Below are 23,471 nucleotides of genomic sequence, written 5' to 3'. Positions count from 1 at the left end.
ATTTTCAATGAACGGAGAATATCCATGAAATTTGGTCGCAATCTTTCCTAAAACGCAAAGTCTGCGCAGTTACAATTCAATGTATTTAAAAAAGATTTAGCGATGATCAGATAATGATTTATCATCTGATACATGTCAATTCATCAACTCGTGACTTATGTCTAACTCTTCTTCTCTAGTAGATACCATGATTTATTTATTTATTATTTATTATAGAGGTTTTAACTGGTGCCATTCGCCTCTGAGATACCATGATGGTTGGGCGATTGCTTATGTTAAGTAATCCAAGATCTGTACAGCTTAAGTATTCCATCAGACTAGAGCCTCTCAAATAGATAACTGAGCTGCACAGATGATGTGATGAGCATTGGCACTACTACCCACAATCAGCGGAAGGCCTTTTGTCACGCAGTGTACGACAACTAGTTTGAAATCATCCGTTGGGGATGGATCATCACGTGCCTATATACCGAACAATAGACGTTTTTCATCAACAGAAACATCGATTGTGACAGCACATACATCCCTGGTAGTTAACTCAGAAATGAGTGTAGTAATGATTGCGTTATCAACGAGGCCGCATGCGTGGAGCATATAGCGCAAGTGTGCCACTTCATGTTTGCTTAAAGTACAGTTATATAGCGCAAGTGTGCCACTTCATGTTTGCTTAAAGTAGCTAAAACTGGGTCCATAAGTTTACCTAGATAGAAGTTCCCCTTACGAAAGTAAGGTTCTGAACTTGGGATGTACCATTTTGCATGAGTCTGCAAAGATTGATCGTATGCTGATGATTGATCGAAGCTATCCTAACCGTAGTCACTACCAAAACTAGGCAGGATTAACCTTTTTGCAATCTCAGCATGAAAAAGACCAGCAGCGAAAAAAAAAATATCGATATCTATTGAAAGTCGCCAAAGGCGAAAAAGAACAGAATACACTGTGTAAAACGCAGAATGCAAAACCATAAAGGTGAAAATTTACACTACATCTTTGAGACATGATTGAGACTGAAGAAGGGCAGCCGATTAACTCGGAGAAACACAAGATCGCCTGCACAATTGCTCCAGTAGCGCAGGAAGGGCACAATACTGTAGAGGGAGCCCTGGTACTCCACAGGCTCCGTTTGCGGTTAGGTTTCATTGAGCCCCCCTAACCATTCATTCTTAGGCACGGTAAGCTTGATGCCGCATGAAATAAAAGTCACCTGTGAGGTGGACTTTTACCACCGGAGCAGGCTGAATAGCTGCGCGTTTCCAACTATGGCTATCTGGGTCCCATCGACTGTGACTTCCCATTATTGTTTTTCCGCAGCTTCCGTTGCCCATTGGCATCGGCCATTTTCGCACTTAAAAATATTGAATAGAATAAAGAAAGCATTAAGTAAAGTTGTTCTGGATTGATTGATTGATTGATTGATTTGTTTATTATCGACACTTTACACCAGTGTGGTGCATTCGTGTCCGATTGAATAAATGTTAATAATACAATTCATGTTGGTAAATTAATTATTCAAACGACAAATTAAATTATTAATTATTCTACCAAGTTTTATAAAGAATTATTATTCATTTTTTTACATTTCCTATATCGGGTTACCCTCCAATTCGCATCAGGAGATTCGCATGGTTTATTTCGCTCTTGTTCTGTTTGACTTCTTTCATCCTTATTGAGTGCTCGTTCCACAGCGTTCTGATCGCTTGACGTTCTCGTTGACAGTCGCCGCTTCGTAGTGGTTTGGAATTCGTCATCTGCAGCACTATCATTGCTGTTGCCGTCGTCATCGTCGTCACCGTCGTCGTCTTCATCGCCATCGTCTACGTCATTTTGATGCTGTTGTATCGGTTGATTATCATTGTGGTTCGCTTGCTCGGTAGCAGTACTAACAGAGCTGGGTTTCTGTTGTTTTTCGGTTGATGATGTTTTAGATGTTTCGCCTTTCGGATAGGTAACGAGCGACGGTTGTAAGTTGGCACCGGCTTCTCCATTCGCATACGCACTAATCTCACTCCGTTCGGCGTTCCCGAAAAATAATGTCTCCACACTTCATTGCTGATGGAGATGACTTTGCCGTACTGTCAAAAGTAGTCGGATATTGTTGAATTTGGCATCTGGGGTGATAGATCGAGGATCCTGATGGTAGTTGTTGGGCCATCCACGTATATTGGGATGAAGTACTTCGTTCCGTTGTACCCGATCGTGTATCGGAGATGGTGTAGTTTCGCTAGGCAAAGGGGTAGACCTGCGTTGTGCATTTCGATATACACACAGTTCCTTAAAGTGTGCAGTTGAATGCTCCTAACGTCGGCCATATCGAGTTTAACGATATCCCTGAGGAACTCCTCCACCTGATCCGTTGGGGGACGCTTCGGCAAAACACTGAAGTCAACTACAAGAGTATTCTTCTGAAAAGAAGACATCTTGAATATCGCCACAGCTTTCGCGAGAAGCTTGAGAAAAGAGTAAAAACGTCTGTCGCGTACGAAGGGCAACTATCAACTGAGTTGTTCTGGAGGTAAAGTGCTATCTGATGCTACCTTATTTAATTCGTAATTTAACCGCTAGGTGGCACTAGTGGGCATGGAACTTTTACGTTTGTTCTGCAAATATTTCAGGATTCTGACCATTTAGAAGGATGGCATCTTCGGCAAACAGTTGTACAGTTTTTTAAGGGCTTTCATTGTTCGAGCAAATTTTTTCATTTGCTTCCAGGCGGCACTAGTAAGCATGAAACTTTTGTTTTGCAGATACTTCAAAACCGCTCAAAACGCCTAAATTTAGACAATTTCCAAAGGAATTCAAAACTGTCTTAAAGTAATTTTATTATGAGCTTGAGCTTGAGCTTGATTGGCCACCCGACTTAAAAGTAATTTAATTAGTACTTGTTTTTAATTATGAATCGTGATTTACGGCCAACCAGCCGAGTGGAAGTTTAACAAATACCGAAAAGCTAAACATTACATATAATTTGCAATTGGATAAGATGGACAAATTGATGTGAAGATTTGCGAAAAAGTTACACGTCTTCTCAGTGAGAATCGAACTCACGACTCCCCGATCTCTAGTTGGGGCGCGTTACCACTACGCCATGAGAAGACTCATGAACGCAGAAGTTAACCTGAATTCGATTTCAGCTCAATAATCACGTGGTCCTTTTTCGCAAAGTGCACCCATTAGATGCCCATCCAAACAGAACGCTATATATGGCGTAGTTGTAACGCGCCCCGGGGAGTCGTGAGTTCGATTCTCACTGAGAAGACGTGTAACTTTTTCGCAAATCTTCACATCAATTTGTCCATCTTATCCAATTGCAAATTATATGTAATGTTTAGCTTTTCGGTATTTGTTAAACTTCCACTCGGCTGGTTGGCCGTAAACCACGATTCATAATTAAAAACAAGTATTTATCGAGCAACGGACTCATGTTCCGTAACCGGTCGTTTGAGAACGTCGCGACCCATTGGAAGCCCACACAATATAAACCTCAGCCAGCGCAGTTGCTGGCTAGTGTAGTGTGCTATTCCTATACCTAAAAAACAATGCGCTGTGTTTGGATGGGCATCTAATTCTTCCGAAAGAGGTGCACTTTGCGAAAAAGGACCACGTGATTATTGAGCTGAAATCGAATTCAGGTTAACTTATGCGTTCATGAGTCCTCTCATGGCGTAGTGGTAACGCGCCCCAACTAGAGATCGAGGAGTCGTGAGTTCGATTCTCACTGAGAAGACGTGTAACTTTTTCGCAAATCTTCACATCAATTTTTCCATCTAATCCAATTGCAAATTATATGTAATGTTAAGCTTTTCGGTAGTTGTTAATTTAATTAGGTTACCAAAATAAACGAATTGGTACGAATTGTGATGATAAAATCTGTTTTGTATATATATATATATTCACGATCTTTCAGGTGGACACCATATCCAACTCCTTGTTTAGAATTAGATGTTATGGTTGTCTGTCAGTCCCACACCGAACATCTTCTTATTCTTTCTGGCATTACGTCCCCACTAGGACAGAGCCTGCTTCTCAGCTTAGTGTTCTTATGAGAACTTCCACAGTTATCAACTGAGAGCTTACTGTGCCAATGAGCATTTTTGCATGCGTATATCATGTGGCAGGTACGAAGATACTCTATGCCCTGGGAATCTAGAAAATTACCAACCTCGACCGATGGAATTCGAACCCACGACCCTCAGCTTGGTCTTGCTGAATAGCTGTGCGTATACCGCTACGGGTATCCAGAGCCGTAGAGTGGCCTCACGGCGCCCTTGGCAAACATCCCTTCTGGCGCCCCTAAGTTAATTTTGTTCTCATGATTTAATATGTGATTAAAGTTTTCGTGAAATAACCTTAGTAACCATGCTGCTCAAGCGGAAATGTATGCATATAAACGGTGTACATAAGTCTAGCAAAACTGTACAACTACAGTTAAATGAGATAACATCAATCTAGCGAAGTCCTGTTCCACATTAAATCTACTTTAGTTGTAGTTAAACAATATTGCTAGTTCTATGTATACCGTTTATTTTATATGCATAAATTGCAGCTTCAGCAGTATGGTTACTAGGAATTATAGTCAATTGACATTGAAGCATTTTTTTTTAATTCTAGGACATCTACTGTATTAAATTATTATGATCGCAGCAAACCATGCGCGCGGGCGGCTGCGTTTTGAATTTTGTGTCATGTTTACTTCGTCCCGCGTTCTTCTTTTTTTTTAATCCGGCTGGTGAAGAATATTTGATTCGGCGGATGGCGCTATGCCACGTGCAAATGTGGATAACTTGGAAACATGTTGTTAAAGTGATAAAAGTGTATTTTTTAACTAATCTTTCTTCGAATTACCGAGTTTTTAAGAAAATTGAATGATAGAACAATTTCGATAACACTCGAATCTATTGTCCAGGCTATTTCATCAAGATTATTGATTATTGATTGATCAAAACAAATTGATGAGTTGATAGGGTGAAGATCTTCTGCAACATTGAAAGCATAAATCACGGAATAATTATCTTGTTTTAATGTTATATTAGCAAGAATGAACATATGTTTTTTAAAGCTTTGTCAGAAAATATGAATAAAACTATAACAACTTGGATCACCGTTAAAGCATTGATTTTTAATTAATTTATTTAACTTTTAATTTGTTTATTTATAAATTAATTTATTAGGACATAAATAAAATATAATGTTTACATGATTATTTGAAGCTTTAAAGAAATCTGTTTGATCGCATTTCATCATAGCAGCCATGGACCGAGTTAGTTGGCGAAACATTGTGACGCAGGTCATGTCTTGAAGGACGTAGAGCCAGCAAAAGTAAAAGTAAGTTGATCGCATTTATCAAGAAAATCTAAAATTTCTTAGATTTTCTTCAATCTTGTCATATGAATGTTATGAAGCTGAATCATCATTTAGTAACCCAACTTTATAGGTAAAAAAAACAAGTTTGATAAAAAATAATTGTAAGTCATTTTTCAGCGCCTCTTATTTTACCGAAGTGATTTAGAATGCTACGTCCACTAGCCAGGACCCCTCCCTCCCCCTCGTCACACATCGTCACAAATTCGTGAAGACCCCCCTCCCCCCTTAAAAGCTACGTCATTTATGGACGACCACCAACAGACATGGTAAAATCAAGCGCATTTCTGGTCTGCTGAAAATTGCCGGTGCGAGCGCTTAAGTTAACCCCCTAAAATGGTAGTTTTTACCGCACAATTTTTTTGCGTGTAAGAGATGTTTTGAAGAAATGTATAAGAAAATTAATGATCATGAGACGAACCTGCAGAAACAACTGAGCATAGCATTCAACAAATTGATTTTAAAATCGTTGAACCGTTTATTTTGTTAATTTATTTTTAAATTTCGTCATTACCATGTGCTAACTATATTTTCACATGTTTCAAAAACATACAGAGGCTTCTAGAAATTTTATAATGATTTTGCTAAACAACTCCCCCAGAAATTTTTGTTGTTGTTTAATTAGCAAGAGTCTTCTAATAAATAGGAGCCAAATCAAGCGCAGAATTCGCTACAAATTTCAAAGCACTGCTTATTCAATAGTCTTGTTTGAGCGATACTCGCACGAGTAAATCACTAAATTAGGATTGCAACTGTTCTACAACCCCCAACATTTTCTCTTCTCTAACATTGTACTAAAGTGCTAAATCATCTCCAGGATATTAGAAAAACAAATTTGTCAGAGAGTGTAAAAATGTTCATTACAGGAAAAAATCATTTCATTCTTTTTTATTCATGTTTGCTGAAATTCTCTGAAAATGTAAATATTTTGTTAGATTTTTTCCAAAGTTTAGACTTTTTGAATATTTTGCCCAGCCGTTAAGCCGTTCGCCTGAAATTCACCTTGCATCATGTAAAGGCCTGTTCAGGATTCTCTGTAACCGTATCCTTAAAACTCAGTGAATGGTTCTGTGAGTTTCCATCAGAATTTTGCTAGAATTCAACCGGTGAATCAAAAAGATTGTGTTTCAAAAATATGGCTGTTATGCAATACGCATACGAAAAATCGGCTTCATCCCTTGAGCAACTGCTGAAAAATTGACGTGAAGGAAAGTGGATGGCAGCGTCTTATAGAAGACCTGACTAAAATCTTTGAAAGCGATTTAGGAATTATTTAAATTTTTCATTTTCACGGGTATCTGGGCCCCTCTCCACACCGAACATGATTCTTCATATGTAATTATTCTTTTTCATAGAAATAAACATTCTTTAACACCAAGACTTGTAATTACACAGTTTGACAATAGTTCAGTCAAACAGCGTTCATTTATTTATTTCACCTTACCGATCAATTTCACCCAAATTTACTGTATTTTTGAATATTACCAGAACAATTTTAATTAGTTTTTGAAATGCCTGGATCATGAAACATTACTTTTTCTCGCGAACACTCTTCTGCAACGGTGGCAAAACCAGAACACGATGACGTGAACGCTTTCCACCCTGCGTTGAAAGCATTTCTGCTGTGGCTTTCGTCATTCTCTGGTCGTCACCAGTGCAAATCGTACCACCAGCGCACCAGAAGCGTTAAATTTTGGTTCCCCAGGACTGCGCTAGAATTTGCGTTTCGACGCCACTTCCAAAAGTATCTGTTCGAGGACACGAACGTCTAATGCTTGGTTATAAACCAAAATTGGATTCCAGTTCAATGCTGCTACATTTGCAGCAGGAAGGCCTGTTTCAGAGATTTGCACATGTGGACAATTTTTTCGAATCAGTACCTGCATTTGAGCCGTGGAATTACATTAAATTAGCTGCAATCCAAAGGCATGACCTAATTACACCAGCTTAAGATGAGCTTTTGTGAATGACATATGTATTATTCAACGTTTATTTTTGCGATAATATATAAAATATTATACAAACAGACATTTCGCTTCGCATTGTTTCATTGAGAATATTATACAAATTTCAATACACTTAAATGTTTAGGTGACCTATTGAAGACTTTTCATTCATGGAAAAGTTATTCAAGAAGTTATTCTTCTAGAAAGTTATTGATACAATAATACGGAATGAATATAAAAAAAAGTTTTGCAGTAGCTCACGGTAAAATAATTGTGTTATAAATCGAGTTATTATTAGTAAGCTACAGCTTAAAATATTATAACAAGTTGCTAACGATAAACAGGGACTTTGTTCTCATTTCATATGGAAATGTTCATGATATAACTTACCCCGAAATATGTTTATACCGGTTTAGGGACAAAATATTGAAAGAGAAAACGTCGAATGCCAAAAGGTCGAAAGAGACAAAACATCGAAAGTGCTGAATTTTCAACCTTGTTTGCCAGACTTCATTTTTTTACATCGGGATCGATTAAATATGCTATGAATATCGTTTGGCACATAGTTAACTATTTATTCTTCCGGAAAAGAATCATTCTTCCAAGAAATTTTGTTTCCTTCATTTTTTTTTCGACGTTTTGGCATTCAAAGTTTTGGGATTTGACGTTTTGGCATTCGACGTTTTGGGATTCGACGTTTTGCAACCCAACCCTTTATACTCGGGGTAAGTGGGACCTAGCACAACAATCACCAGTATCAATACCTTTCCGACACGTTTCAAACGTTTTCCTCGAGAGTATCCCTAAAACACTCAGACAAATGATTTTCACCCACAAAGATCAATCTCAAATTACGTAACTGTTGAACAGGGAAGAAAAATTTATAATTTTTCTACATTATTTTATTTTTTATTTTTGAAGTACAAATTATCGTCAAAACAATATCACCAATAATTAAAATTGACACGGATTACTAAACTGGAAGAGTTGTTTTAAGATTTTGTGAAAAAATGGTGCAAACATATCGAGGAACAAAAAAGTTATCGCGATTTGAATATTTTTTTAGCGGTAAAAAATGAAGCTGCCGGTAGAGGGGTTAATCATCCAAACATGCAAATTAGCGCTTTAACTTGAATTTCATATATAATTCGGTTAAAATTAGACTACTAAATTTAGATTTATTTATTTATTTGTCGTCAATCAATAGTAGACCGTTTCATTACACACTAATTTTACATGTTTTTCTTATTTCTAACAGGAAGTTTTATAAACGAGTTTACAATCATCGAACTGAATTGAAATATCGCTTCAATTTGGTTTTTGTCGTTGTGAAGTCAATACTAGCGCAATGTTTATTATATGTTGCCATCATCTGATTAAGAGGCCCATATTTGGCATAGTTAGTACGATGATGGCACGTAAGGAATATATTCCGGTTTCGCAGTTGTCGGAAGGGTGCATAAAAATTTAGTTTTGCTAAGAGTTCTGCGGAGTCAATACGATGTGAAACAATATCATTTACGAAGGACACCATTGCGAATTCACGACGCACTTTTAGAGTTTGTATGTTGATAAGCATGCAGCGTGCTTTATAAGAAGGTAGAGGAAATCTTGTCCAACCTAATTTACGTAGGGCAAACAGTAGGAATTGTTTTTGTACTGATTCTATCCGTTCTTCATGTGTTATTGAAAAAGGAGGCCAAACTACACTACAATATTCAATTATTGACCTTACATATGCAGTATATAACGTTTTAATTGTGTACGGGTCATGGAAACTATAACTAAACCGTTTTATGAATCCAAGCATGTTATTTGCTCTGTTGATGATTGTATTATAATGATCAATGAATGTTAGTTTTGAATCTAAGATGACACCTAAGTCTCTGACTCTGTCACATTTTACCACTGGCTGATTTCCTAGGGTGATTGCAACGTTTGGTGTGTCTCGTTTTCTACTAAAAGCTATTAAGTTACATTTTTTACATTCAATTGCAGCAGGGATTTATTACACCAGGTGTAGAAGACTTTTATTTCATTTTGGAATATATTTATGTCCTCTTTATTAATAATTTCTAAATAAAGTTTCATATCATCAGCGTAAATCAGAACTTTTATGTGTTTAAGGATCAAAGAGATGTCGTTGACAAACAGTATGAAGAGAAGAGGGCCCAAATGGGAACCTTGAGGGACTCCAGAGGTGACTTGAATGGGATTCGATTTACTTCCTTTGAATCTAACTATTTGTTGACGGTTGGTTAAGTAGGACTCAATCCATTTCAGAAGATTAGACTCTATTCCTAGTTTTTGTAATTTGAATAGTAGCATAGGTATATCAACGCGGTCAAATGCTTTACTGAAGTCAGTATAAAGTGCCTCTACATGGTGACCATTATCCATTGCAGTGAGTGTGTAATTGACAAATTCTATTAGATTTGTATTTGTTGAACGTCCTTTAAAGAATCCATGTTGAGCATTTGTTATTCTGCTTTTAATTTGATTGAATAGTTTTTCATTAATGATTGCTTCGAATAGTTTAGGAATACAAGAAATAATGGCAATACCACGATAATTCCTTATGTCAGATTTTTTTTCCATTTTTAAAGATGGGTACCAGGTATGAGCTTTTCCATGATTTTGGAAAAGTACCAGACTCTAATGACATGTTAAAAAGCCAAAACAATGGAGTTGTAAGTTCTACAGCTAAGCTCTTCATGAATAATGGTGAAATTCCATCTGGTCCAGACCCTTTTGAAGCATCTAACTTATTCAAGCCTTCCATGACGTCCTTTACGTTGATATGAATGATTTCAATGTCTCTAGTATATTCTGGTAAGAAATCAAAGTAATTGCAATCGCGGTCTTCATCATCAAAAGTAGTATAGATTTCTTGAAAGAAAAATGCAAAAAGATTGCAAATTTTCTCGGAGCTATCACCAACGTTTTTGTCAAGATGCATTATCGAGGGAAAAATATCTGACTTCAGTTTTGTATTGACGTAATTAAAGAAATTTTTTGGGCAAGATGCCAAAAGCCAGTTTTTAAGTTGTAATCCTCATATGCGTTATCTATGGCTTGATTGAGTAGATCACACATTGATAGATAGCTTGTTAAGTTTTCATTATTGTTATTTCTTTTGTATTTTTTATGTGCTTTCTGCTTGCGGTTTTTCAAATTTTTTATTTGTTCATTGTACCACACTGGAGTCTTGGAATGGTTTCTTCGCCTTATTCTTTTTAATGGAACCTCGTCAAGAATAATTTCAAATAAAAATTTGTAAAATACGTCGACTGAGGCTTCGACATTTCTTTCGCTTCTTAAAATCGTTTGCCAATCTATCCTGTTTAACCTTTCCCTAATATTTTCATAATTTGCCGAATGATATTGAAAAACTTCTTCATATTCGCAGTCATCAGGTCTGTTATTCTTGTGTACAAAAATTGAGAGCTCAATTGCCGTATGGAATGCTTCATTTTTCCATAATGGGGTTAGTGATTCAGACACACAGAAGTCCTCATACATATTCGTTAATAAAAAATCTAAATAGTTATTTTGCTTATTTTTAATGTGGTTAACTTGACTGAGGCCTAAGCTGGCGATTTTGTCAAATAAAAATTGCAATGTTTCGTTATCACCAACGATTGGAAGCAAGATGCACTCATTGTCAGCGTCTGGAATAAAGTCAATGCTTCTTTGATTAAAATCTCCGAATATGTGAACTTTTACTTCTGGAGAGAGCTTAGACATGATTTCGTCAGCGATTTGGAAAAATTTATCATAAGAGTTTTTACGAGCGTTATTTGAGGGAAAGTATACCGAGGCAAACACATGTGTTTCGCCTTCCACAAGTATTTTCACCCAAACATGTTCAAATTCTTTACATTTTTCAGTGCTGATAATTTCCGAATTAAATTGAATTGAAACAGCAACTAGAACTCCACCCCCTGACTTCTTTTCAGACGTTTCAAAATTCCGGTCATCTCTACAAACATTATAGTTACACCCAAACACTTCTTCACTCCTAACTCCTTCATCCCAACTTGTTTCATTTGCTAAAATTATTGGGAAGGAACAACTCGAAATTTTGTTATGAATTTCTCTTATCTTCAACGAACTTTTCATTCGGTTGAAATTTTGGCAATATACTACGATTTCTGTTCCAATTTGTGTTGGATTTGAAGAAGTGTTCTGGGTTGAGTCAATTGGAATACCTGATTCTTGGCTGTCTCTTACCTCTTCACTGTGTGAAGAATGTGTCAAGTACAGTAAACTTCTATCTTGTCCTACCTCTATAGAGTGCGTTAAGTCGAGTCCTACCTCTAAGGAGTGCGTCGATTGCGCCGAAAACACGAATGTTGAGCATGGCACGCTTCACATGATGCAGCTGAATTTGATGAGCATCCGGGTGAAATCCTATGTGACTGCCTGCCATGCGCAGGTTGCTGATTTTCGACGCATGTCCGGCTGGGATTCAAAATTTCTCCTCGTTGAAATTGTATGGGCCGTTGAGCAGCCGGTGTTCCTGATGATGAGCGCTGTGGTGGTCTGGAAAATCTCTCCTTTGCTGCTGCCAAAAGTACTCGGTCCGGTGGTAGAAAGCTGTGACCGCCTGCCGCTATGAAGTCTCCATCCAGTCGACCCGCACTATTCCGATTTCGACTGTCGTTTGGATGATGATTCATTCCGTTGTCAGCTGTGTTATTGCGGTTGATTTTTTGCTTCCTTCTCCGCTTAGCCTTTGCCGCCCGTTTTTGCTGATTAAGGCGGACTATTTTGCGCGCATCGTAGTCCGTCCAGTCAGCCCTCCACACCTTTCTTGTTCCAAGGCAGCGCCAACCTGAGTTATCGGCATCATTTTCGCGGTTCAAACTGGTGCATGAACCGTGTGACGAAGTAGAAGGTTCAGTGCTCCTCGGGGCTATGATTTTCGCTGACCAAGTTTTCAATTCGTCGAGAATGTCAATGCCTAGATATGGGTTCGAAGACATTGCGGTTGTGGCTGCCAAATCCAGGTGCAGCTGATTGATTTGGCATATGCCATCATTAATGTTTTTGAGCTCAGTGGCCAAGTTTGATGATACAGATTCGAAAGACTTCGATATGTTGTCGTTCGTCATTTTAGTGACAGTATCAAGTATTGTCGTTATGTGGTTTTTGATGGCTACTACGCAACCAGCTAGACTACTGGTTTTGTTAATGGTAGCAAGCTCATTCTTTATTGTGGTCATCAAAATCTCGAGCCCTTCGAAAGCTTCATTTACCATGCTTTGTTTGTTCTGCTGCAGATTAGACCGATGAGCCACTTCGGTGTTTGCATGGAGCTGCTCGGTAAGAAGCTTTTGCTGCTCAGTAAGGCGATTAAAATCCAATTTCGCCTGGAAAAGTTCTTGGCAGCTATCGCAACAAGGCAGAACATATGAGCTGAAGTCCACCACTTTTTTGTCCTTCCTCCGCATTGAACTCCGGTGCACAGAAACGCCGATACACGCGGCATGAAATTTACGTGGACACCCCGCACATGTCCACAAAGCCGAATCGACGGAGGCATCCAATGCACAAATTTCACAGTTCATGACGTATTCAAAAAATATGTTTAATTAACGAATTAAAAAAAAAATTGAAACCACGCGCGGGGTCGGAGCAATTAAAAAACACGTCCGTACTGATTGACGACTGACTGTACTCGACTTTTTCAACATTCTTGCAGTCTCCATACAAAATACAACTTAACATGGTTCACAATTTGAAGGCGGTATATCTCAAAATCCCGATAATTTCGAAACTTGGGGACAGAAGGTCGAAAGACAAAATGCCGAAAGGACAAAAGGTCGAAGAACAAAAACGAAGGGACAAAAGGTCGAAAATCTTTTTTTCAATGAAAGTAAAATTTTCTTCCAAGCAAATCACTTTCGACCTTTTGTCTTCCGACCTTTTGTCCTTTCGACGTTTTGTCCTTCGACTTGTTCTCCATAAACCTATTATTTAAGATAACTCGAGCTTAACGGATTAAACAAAGAAAGCATTTGAGCTAGGGACGTTCCGATACTGCGAAGTATCGATATTTAATTCGATACGATTATCGAAACAAAGTATCGATACCACCGATATATTGATTCAAAATATCGATATATCGGAATATCAAATGATATATTTGAATGGAACAAAATTCATGTATCACTTAGTGACGTACCGTTTAGATTCCTTAAATTCGACAAAAAAGTCTTTGTGACGGGGTTGGTGGTCTGATGGCTACCGCTTCTGCTTCATATGCAGAAGGTCATGGGTTCAATCCCAGGCCCGTCCCTTTCCTCGTACTTTGTAGTTGTATATCTCTCACTTGCTTCTATCTTCCATTCTAAATATATCCCACTCATACTATTCGTTCATAGCAAACGCTAGAACCAGAGACGGACAAGAAACCGTTTCCCTAACGCTTCCTACTTCCACGCGCACGCCTTTCTTACGCCTGATACATAGGCAGTCTGCTAACCACAAAAGCAAACCTCTCTGCCATGCCTTTCCCCCAATCCATACACTCCCGCATGAACTGACGTGGATGCAGTGGAATATACGGTCTACGTGGGAGTCAGTTCAATGCATCATCAATTCCTCCCCCTTCCCCTCATTGGTCTGCATTCTGACGTGGCAGGTGCCATTGTTGCCTAAAAATAGAAGATCACCAGCACTTATACACTGAGGATGCCTGTTAGTCCCAAGCAGTCATTCGGTTGGTTCCTTGTGTAAGTGCAGCTGATCTGGCGATACTGGAGTGCATCCACGGGCGGCCAATCAAGCTCAAGCTCAAGCTCAAGCTTAAATTCGACAAAAAAGTCTTTGAATACTCAAGCTTATTGTTATTTTGACCGACATTAGATATATTCTGTTAACATACATTCTAATTCAATTCAAACAGAAACTGTGTTTTGTTTTCTCCAAATCTAGTTTATTTCTTATATTTTTACAAGAAATAAATTATATTTGGAGAAAACCCTACATTTTTTTCACTTGTAGCATGTAGAGAAGGCCGTCCCTTATATTTTGAGAATGTGATATTTTATAAGTTCGTTATTGTCAAGTGCTCGTTTTGGTAAGAATAAATCAGGTAAAAATCATAGTCCGTACGTGGACGCTAAGTGGTCCTCCAACGGCAGTGAAGGTATCAAGTGTAGATGATCCCGTGCGCAAAATCGAGCTCGCTGCTCTAGTGAAGAAAATAAACTTCTGTGCTGACTACCAACGCGCAGGAGAATTGGTTACTAGTGGCTTTTCGTACTCATATTGCGTGCACTAGAGCAGTGAGCTCGATTTAGCGGTGTCATCTACACCTGAAATTTTCCGGGCCGTCGGGGGACCACTTTGCGTCCACGTAGTCTGTATTTTTACTTGATTTTTCTACCAATACTAGCACTTTACAATGACGAACTTATAGCATTTCACATTTTCGAAAAATAAAGGACGGCCTAATGTAGAGGTCTTTGCAACTCTCGTCCACGTTTCCAGAGAATGTCATATCGTTAAACAATTTTCATTTATCATTTCCTATGCCTCAGCTTTTGCAAGGATATGGCCAAGACAATTCTAACTTGCTGAAGGGTGCATCAATTTCTTCTAAGAGGCAGATTTGTCTCGAATATTTGTCTATGATAATTGACGAGAAGGAAGCAACCCTCATACAGCAGTCTAGGGCTGTACCACCTACAAATGCTTAATACTTATGCTAGTGCTAATGCTAATGCTTAAACCCTACAATTGTCTTCTAAATATAAATTTACGATATATCGGAAGGAAATATCGATATCACCGATATATTGAATAGAAAATATCGATACCAAAATATCGAATATCGAAGGCAAAATATCGATATTCCGATATATCGGAAGTATCGGAACGTCCCTAATTTGAGCTACTGAACAACTCTGCCGAAGATGCCAACTGACTGAGCGGTCGGGCTCCTAAGGTATTTATAAAATAAATTTTTTATGCGCACTGGCGTCACCTGGTGGCAAAATTTAGAAGCAACACAACGTAAAGTTGTGAGATCATTTGGATCAGGGACCATTTTGTTATCTACACACTCTTCGTGGAAACAACGAAGAGTGTGTAGATCTACGATTCACTGGATTTTTCTCCAGTAGATCCAGTACGCATAAACGGTAAGAGCAAGAAAGTGCTTCTTGTTTAAGGTGTATGTGTAGTGGCGCAACGTCAAAAAGGGCCTCGAGCGCTGCTGTGGGGGTTGTAGAGAACGCACCAGACATCGCCATCAAGCACATCCTTTTGAGATGGCCCAATTTTGATTGGATTGTTCTCACTTCGCCCTTTTGCCACCACACAAGACATCCATATGCCAATATTGGTCGAACAACTGTTGTGTAAATCCATTTGATATACTTGGGCTTGAGGTCCCAAGTTTTACCAAAGGTTCGCCGGCATTGACCGAAGGCCAAGCAAGCTTTTTTGACTCTGAAATCAATATGAGGTATCCAAGAAAGTTTGGAAAATAGAACGACTCCGACATATTTTACCTGACCCGTTACATTAATCTCAGTGCCAAAAAGACGTATAGGTCGAATTCCATCGCGGTTTCGTCTTTTCGTAAAAAGAACAATAGATGTTTTATTCGGGTTAACCGAAAGGCCATATTGGCGACACCAACTCTCGACTACCTGAAGAGCACTTTGCATCAGGTCGAATAGGGTGCTTATGCACATAACTATCAAAGATAGATAGTCGTCGGCAAATCCATAAGTCTGAAAACCGCTTTTATTGAGTTGTCTCAATAGCGTATCTGCTACGAGATTCCACAAAAGTGGTGACAAGACTCCCCCTGGAGGGCATTAATTGGTAATCATCAATCAATTGGTAATCATTGTATGTAGGTAGCCCATGGTTTTGTGCGACTTCCGATATGGCATCGAAAGACACGTTATCAAAGGCACCCTTAATATCCAAGAAAACACCCAAGCAGGATTGCTTCTGCTTGGGAGCAGGACTTTCCAGATTGGTATTGATTCACATGAAGAGGCATGTTTGCCAAATTAACATCACGGATGTGATGATCGATAATGCGTTCCAAACATTTCAGAAGAAAAGAGGTCAGACTGATTGGTCTAAAACTCTTCGCTTCTTCATACGACGCACGTTCGCCTTTCGGGATAAACTTCACAGTAATATCACGCCAGGATCTGGGAATATACCCGGTAGCAAAAATGCTTACATGTAGCTTTTTCAAAACATGTTCAATCAACTCAAATTCCTTTTGGATCAGAACAGGATAAATCCCATCCGCTCCTGGCGATTTGAAAGGAGCAACACTATTAAGTGCCCATTGAATCGATTCAGTAGTTACAATACTTACGAGGCCAGAGACTCATAGCTACATGAAAAGACATTTGGTTCATCCGTAGATGCTATGTCCACACATCCGGGGAAGTGTGTATTGAATAAAAATTCTAAAACTTCTTCATCAGAAGAAGTAAAGTCACCATAAGGTAAGCTAATTTCGTTCACTTGGAAATCCTTAGATTTTGCAAGGATTTTGTTCAGCCGACTGACTTGACTCAAACTGGAAACATTTGTACAAAGGTTTTTCCAGCCGGATCGTTCAGCAGAACGAAGAACTTTCTTGTAAGCCTTGCGAGCCGACTTGAACGACTCTGATCCAGCTGAACGGCGTCTGTTCCAACTCCTTCTACATTGTTTCCTGAGTCTAGTCAGATCGGAATTTTCTTGTAGTCTTCACAGACCGCAGAGGACATGCTTCTTCAAAAGCTCCCATAATGTAGGGTGTTGTAGTATCAATGGCATCATCCAAACCACTTGAATTTTCAATGGATGAAAATATCCATGAAATCGCAACCAGTTCAGTGTAGAGTTCCCAGTTTGTTGACCGAGGATTCCTATAACGCAAAGTCTGCGCAGTTACATTTGAATATTCAAAGCGATGATCAGATAATGATTCCTCATCTGATACATGCCAATTCGTCAAATCGTGACTAATTCTTTTCTAACAGAGCGTTATGTCTAGGGACGTTCCGATACTGCGAAGTATCGATATTTAATTCGATACGATTATCGAAACAAAGTATCGATACCACCGATATATTGATTCAAAATATCGATATATCGGAATATCAAATGATATATTTCAATGGAACAAAATTCATGTATCACTTAGTGACGTACCGTTTAGATTCCTTAAATTCGACAAAAAAGTCTTTGTGACGGGGTTGGTGGTCTGATGGCTACCGCTTCTGCTTCATATGCAGAAGGCCATGGGTTCAATCCCAGGCCCGTCCCTTTCCTCGTACTTTGTAGTTGTATATCTCTCACTTGCTTCTATCTTCCATTCTAAATATATCCCACTCATACTATTCGTTCATAGCAAACGCTAGAACCAGAGACGGACAAGAAACCGTTTCCCTAACGCTTCCTACTTCCACGCGCACGCCTTTCTTACGCCTGATACATAGGCAGTCTGCTAACCACAAAAGCAAACCTCTCTGCCATGCCTTTCCCCCAATCCATACACTCCCGCATGAACTGACGTGGATGCAGTGGAATATACGGTCTACGTGGGAGTCAGTTCAATGCATCATCAATTCCTCCCCCTTCCCCTCATTGGTCTGCATTCTGACGTGGCAGGTGCCATTGTTGCCTAAAAATAGAAGATCACCAGCACTTATACACTGAGGATGCCTGTTAGTCCCAAGCAGTCATTCGGTTGGTTCCTTGTGTAAGTGCAGCTGATCTGGCGATACTGGAGTGCATCCACGGGCGGCCAATCAAGCTCAAGCTCAAGCTCAAGCTTAAATTCGACAAAAAAGTCTTTGAATACTCAAGCTTATTGTTATTTTGACCGACATTAGATATATTCTGTTAACATACATTCTAATTCAATTCAAACAGAAACTGTGTTTTGTTTTCTCCAAATCTAGTTTATTTCTTGTATTTTTACAAGAAATAAATTATATTTGGAGAAAACCCTACATTTTTTCACTTGTAGCATGTAGAGAAGGCCGTCCCTTATATTTTGAGAATGTGATATTTTATAAGTTCGTTATTGTCAAGTGCTCATTTTGGTAAGAATAAATCAGGTAAAAATCATAGTCCGTACGTGGACGCTAAGTGGTCCTCCAACGGCAGTGAAGGTATCAAGGGTAGATGATCCCGTGCGCAAAATCGAGCTCGCTGCTCTAGTGAAGAAAATAAACTTCTGTGCTGACTACCAACGCGCAGGAGAATTGGTTACTAGTGGCTTTTCGTACTCATATTGCGTGCACTAGAGCAGTGAGCTCGATTTAGCGGTGTCATCTACACCTGAAATTTTCCGGGCCGTCGGGGGACCACTTTGCGTCCACGTAGTCTGTATTTTTACTTGATTTTTCTACCAATACTAGCACTTTACAATGACGAACTTATAGCATTTCACATTTTCGAAAAATAAAGGACGGCCTAATGTAGAGGTCTTTGCAACTCTCGTCCACGTTTCCAGAGAATGTCATATCGTTAAACAATTTTCATTTATCATTTCCTATGCCTCAGCTTTTGCAAGGATATGGCCAAGACAATTCTAACTTGCTGAAGGGTGCATCAATTTCTTCTAAGAGGCAGATTTGTCTCGAATATTTGTCTATGATAATTGACGAGAAGGAAGCAACCCTCATACAGCAGTCTAGGGCTGTACCACCTACAAATGCTTAATACTTATGCTAGTGCTAATGCTAATGCTTAAACCCTACAATTGTCTTCTAAATATAAATTTACGATGTATCGGAAGGAAATATCGATATCACCGATATATTGAATAGAAAATATCGATACCAAAATATCGAATATCGAAGGCAAAATATCGATATTCCGATATATCGGAAGTATCGGAACGTCCCTAGTTATGTCTAACATTTCTTCTCTATTAGACACCATGAACGTTGGGCGATTGCCTCTATGTTAAGTAATCCAAGATATAATAATAGTAGGATTTGTTTTATTTTTATTTCATTTGGTGCAAATTTTGTTATATTTTTTGTTGTTTTAACTACAAACGGTACATGTTTTAGAACAACTGGTGATACAAAATATCGTTTCTCTGATTCTGTTATAATCTTGTTTCTTCCCACTGGTCGCGACCAGTCATATCCGCGGGTATATATAGACGTAATTCTATTCGATGTTGTTAATTTTTCCAAGGATTTTTTTCAGGATATTACACGTTTCATTGGTAAATAAGTCGAAAAATCGTTATCCACATCATAAAGTGGTCCAATCTATGAAGAACGAGAAAAAATCGACCATGTCATAGACAACTTCAAAGATGTACTGCTAGAACTAGCTAAGTACTACATACAGCAATAGATCGACGACTTCACACCATTTATATGATCCAGATGACATTAGTGGCAACTGAGCGATAATTCATGGATTTATGAGATGGATAGGGAGTAGGAAAACTTTTTGGAGTCTCAAAAGAGGGCGAGCTTCTTCAACAAGAGCTTTCAAAGAGTGATATGCTTTAAAATACCATTCCCGTTCTGAAATCGAATTGTAGGAGCTCTAGATCTGCTGCATTCTAACAATACCAAGGTTGTTAATATTTGTTAAGTCAGTTTATTTTTTCTTCTTTGCATTACGTACCCACTGAAAGTTTATATTTTGCATTCGTATATCATGTGGCAGGCACGATGTTGCTATAAGCCCAAGGAAATTCAGGAAATATTCATTACGAAAAGATCCTGGACCGCCCGGGAATCGAACTCAGACACCTCCAGCATATAATCGTGAACGCCATCACAAGTTAGCTTCAATTGGATTTTAAGGGGTATAGATTTTCAGATTCGTCGTTCAAAACTGGCTCTTGAAGCAAATTTTAAATCAGTTTTAACCCGTATGTATATGCCTGAGTGAACGAAAAATTACTAAAACTCTCACGGCTCAGTGAATACTTAACGGATTTCAATTATTTTTTGTCAGTATACTCGTACACATATCTAGTTTCTAAAAGTGGTCAGAGAATGTTCCTGTGGCCGGAGTTATTGCGGTGGATCACTGGGTCAGGTCGGGTGACAAGGGGTTTGTGCTTCTGTGCCCCTGGAGGTAGGCAAATTTCAAGTCACAGATAATTTCCAGAGTCGGTTATAATGTGGCCACTATATCAAGGAGTTTTAAGAAAAACTCATCAACGTAAACCTTCTGATAATCGATTAAATTGAATAATTATGTCAACTGCATTTGATTGATCCTACATATGACCATTTTCGGGTGCCGGGGATGCCTCAAATTTATGATAAAGTGCACATTTTGTATCTTAATATCTGTGTCAAGCTTATAGGAACGCATTTTAGTAAACTATTATGTTCAATCTATACTAGAGTGATGCAAATTTTGAAATGTTGGCTCCCCTATGCTTAAACGATTTATATTATGGTAAATAGCATCCTCCCAAAGTTTGAAATGATTCGGAAGAAATTTGACTGTGCACAAACCATTTGAAATTTATATAGAGATTACTATGGAAAACGCCAACTTTTTGTGTTCAGGCCTCTATCTCTTCGACATAATATTTTTTTGGAAAAGTGAACAACCTCTGCTCATGTTTCAGCTACAACTTTGCTGAAGAACACATTTTGATAGGACTTAAGGATAAATTGCTATTCTTAATCAAAAACTGGGTTTGCATTTTGCATGCTTAACAAACTGCTCGGCAGGCAACAGTGCACATTGGTGCACGGAACGAAATTAAGTGGAATAAATTAATAACTTGAAAAATATAAGAGATAGGGTTTTGGTGTCTTCTGAACATTTGTTTGTCTGTTCAAGGCGCGTTATATTCAAAAGTGTCCTAAGCGCCATATTACATAGCTTTCGAAATTCGCTCTCAAACCTTTTTATTTCAAAAGATAGCGCAACAAAATGTTCTACAATATTGAAGACAATAGAAAATATGAAAACTTTGAACATCATTTTTTTTTCAATATCTAATAGTTTGGGAGGTATAGGTCACTTTAGAACTTTATGGTCAAAAATCGGTTTTTCCTCAATACTAACGAAAATATCAATTTTTCAGGCCTACTATGTTCTGAAGAGTTTTACATATGACCAAAATACACATTTTCTCTGAAGACGTCATACCTCTAAAATTTTCATATGAAAAGATATAAGCGTTTTTGTAGTTTTTTCACCCACTTTTCCAAGCGTAATATTTCAAAATGGCGCAAGTGAAATCAAAAACTTTCCCTGGTACTTGAGTAAGCATATCTTAAAGTGCATTTTAAGATACTTTGGTCGTAGTGATTTCTGATTTTCTCTAATAAATGCGTTTTGAATTATCCCTTAATTTTACTTAGAAAACAGATTTTTTTCAACTTCTTAAGATTCTTATTCAATTACAGTCGAACATTTTGTAATACATTCATAAATACTGAATCATTCTTAGCATGAACAAGAAGTTTGTAGATGTTTATCATGCCTATTTTTATTCATATCATTAATAATTACAGAAAATTTCGTTCTTTGCCATAAAATACCGTCAGTGGAAGGAAAACTAGACGAATTTAAACGAAATTAAATGAAGTCCTGCCAATATTAGCTGAAGCTTTTACTAGATTGGACAATACAAATGCAGTTGCATTCCCTTCTTTTAAGTTTGTATAAGTGTTTTTTGAACAATACAATACTTAACTATGTCAATTATATGCACTCGGCCTCCATATGAATAGAACATTGGAAAATAAACCTTTGGTCAAAATCTCAAAAATATTAAAAACTACTTATTTTCTATACTTTTTCACGTTGATATATAACCTTAACTAATTCCTCATTTAAGGTGATTATAGAACGAAGCAACACCTCAAGAGCACAAGACTTGATAGCGCTCTACGTTGAAAATTTATCCCATTGCTGGCCACCCCCAGCAAGGAAGTAATTTGATTGGTTTTCAACGCGAACTGTTGTCAGATTCTCCTGTCTTGTGCACTTGCAAATCCGAAGTTTGGCTTTGTTTTATAATCACCTTAAGCGGGGTACATATATTTATTTTTAGTAGCTTTAAACTCATTTTTAATAAGTAGATAAAAACCAAATTGAGTACAATATCATTTATTTCCACTTGAGTTTGTATTCTTTGACAGATACGCGTATTTCGACCTTTACTGCGGTCTTCAGTGTTGTGTAGTAGACTCGACTAGTCGAATTAAATGGTATAGTACTAATTTCGTTCTTTTTATCTATTTATAGGTATTCCACTAAACAACTCGAAGATTTATCATCATTTTTATTATTAACTTTCGAATATGACCGTTACAAGAGAATAATGATAGATTTTAAATATTTTTGAGCTTATATGATTAAAAGCGCAATAAAATTTTCAAAACTCACATTTTATTTTCTTTACAAATAAATCAATTATAAAACGTGACATCATAAGTGTGGCTGAAGTGCATGTTTGAGAATTTAAGTGCATGATAATGTCGTTTAGTGTATAAACTGTATTTGTCCAACATGAAAAGAAGCAGTTTTATTTATGGTTCCACTATGTATTAGAGAAGAAGAGGATCAAAATAGCAATGTTTATTCTAATATAGACAATTTTTAAACCCTTTAGCCAAAAAAAGTTTAGGACTGATGATGTTGATTGAAATCACGATGATTCAACTAGAATATTTTTAACTTGAAATTTATAGGCAATGACACGATACTAACGAATCAGTAATTTATTGATAAATGGTCGTGATTGTACAAATTATTGCGCACTTCCCCGTCGTACGGTGGACGGTCACACAATTTGCAGGGTGTAGAGTGTGATAAAATTACACGTCCGCATCAGATCATTTCGATTCATTCTCTGCACTTGTTACATTACATTACAAGGAATAAGTGCACCGAATACACCATAAGGATTAGATGACACACACGGTATGGGACGATTCAAATATGACGTCCATCGTTTTTCAGGATTTCCGGACCCCCCCCTCCCTCGTCTGTCACGCTTTTTTCAATACCTTATGCATGCACTGTTACACTTTCATAGATCCCCTTCTTCTTCTTTCTGGCGTTACGTCCCTACTGGGACAGAGCCTGCTTCTCAGCTTGTTCTTATGAGCATTTCCACAGTTATTAACTGAGAGCTTACTATGCCGATGACCATTTTTGCATGCGTATATCGTGTGGCAG

The 23,471-nt window shown here is 38.0% G+C and overlaps 1 non-coding gene across 1 annotated transcript; it reads right to left on the bottom strand.

Moving 5' to 3' along the window:
• Positions 1–3,020: 3,020 nt before the first annotated feature.
• On the bottom strand, positions 3,021–3,093 carry Trnas-aga. The gene has a single exon. It is a non-coding gene; the product is annotated as a tRNA-Ser (tRNA).
• Positions 3,094–23,471: the final 20,378 nt, after the last annotated feature.

This window comes from Aedes aegypti, chromosome 1 (genome assembly GCF_002204515.2).
Source record: "Aedes aegypti strain LVP_AGWG chromosome 1, AaegL5.0 Primary Assembly, whole genome shotgun sequence".
Taxonomy (NCBI): domain Eukaryota; kingdom Metazoa; phylum Arthropoda; class Insecta; order Diptera; family Culicidae; genus Aedes; species Aedes aegypti.
Note: the sequence above shows the minus strand (reverse complement) of the source record. Positions and strands in the feature narration are given on the sequence as shown.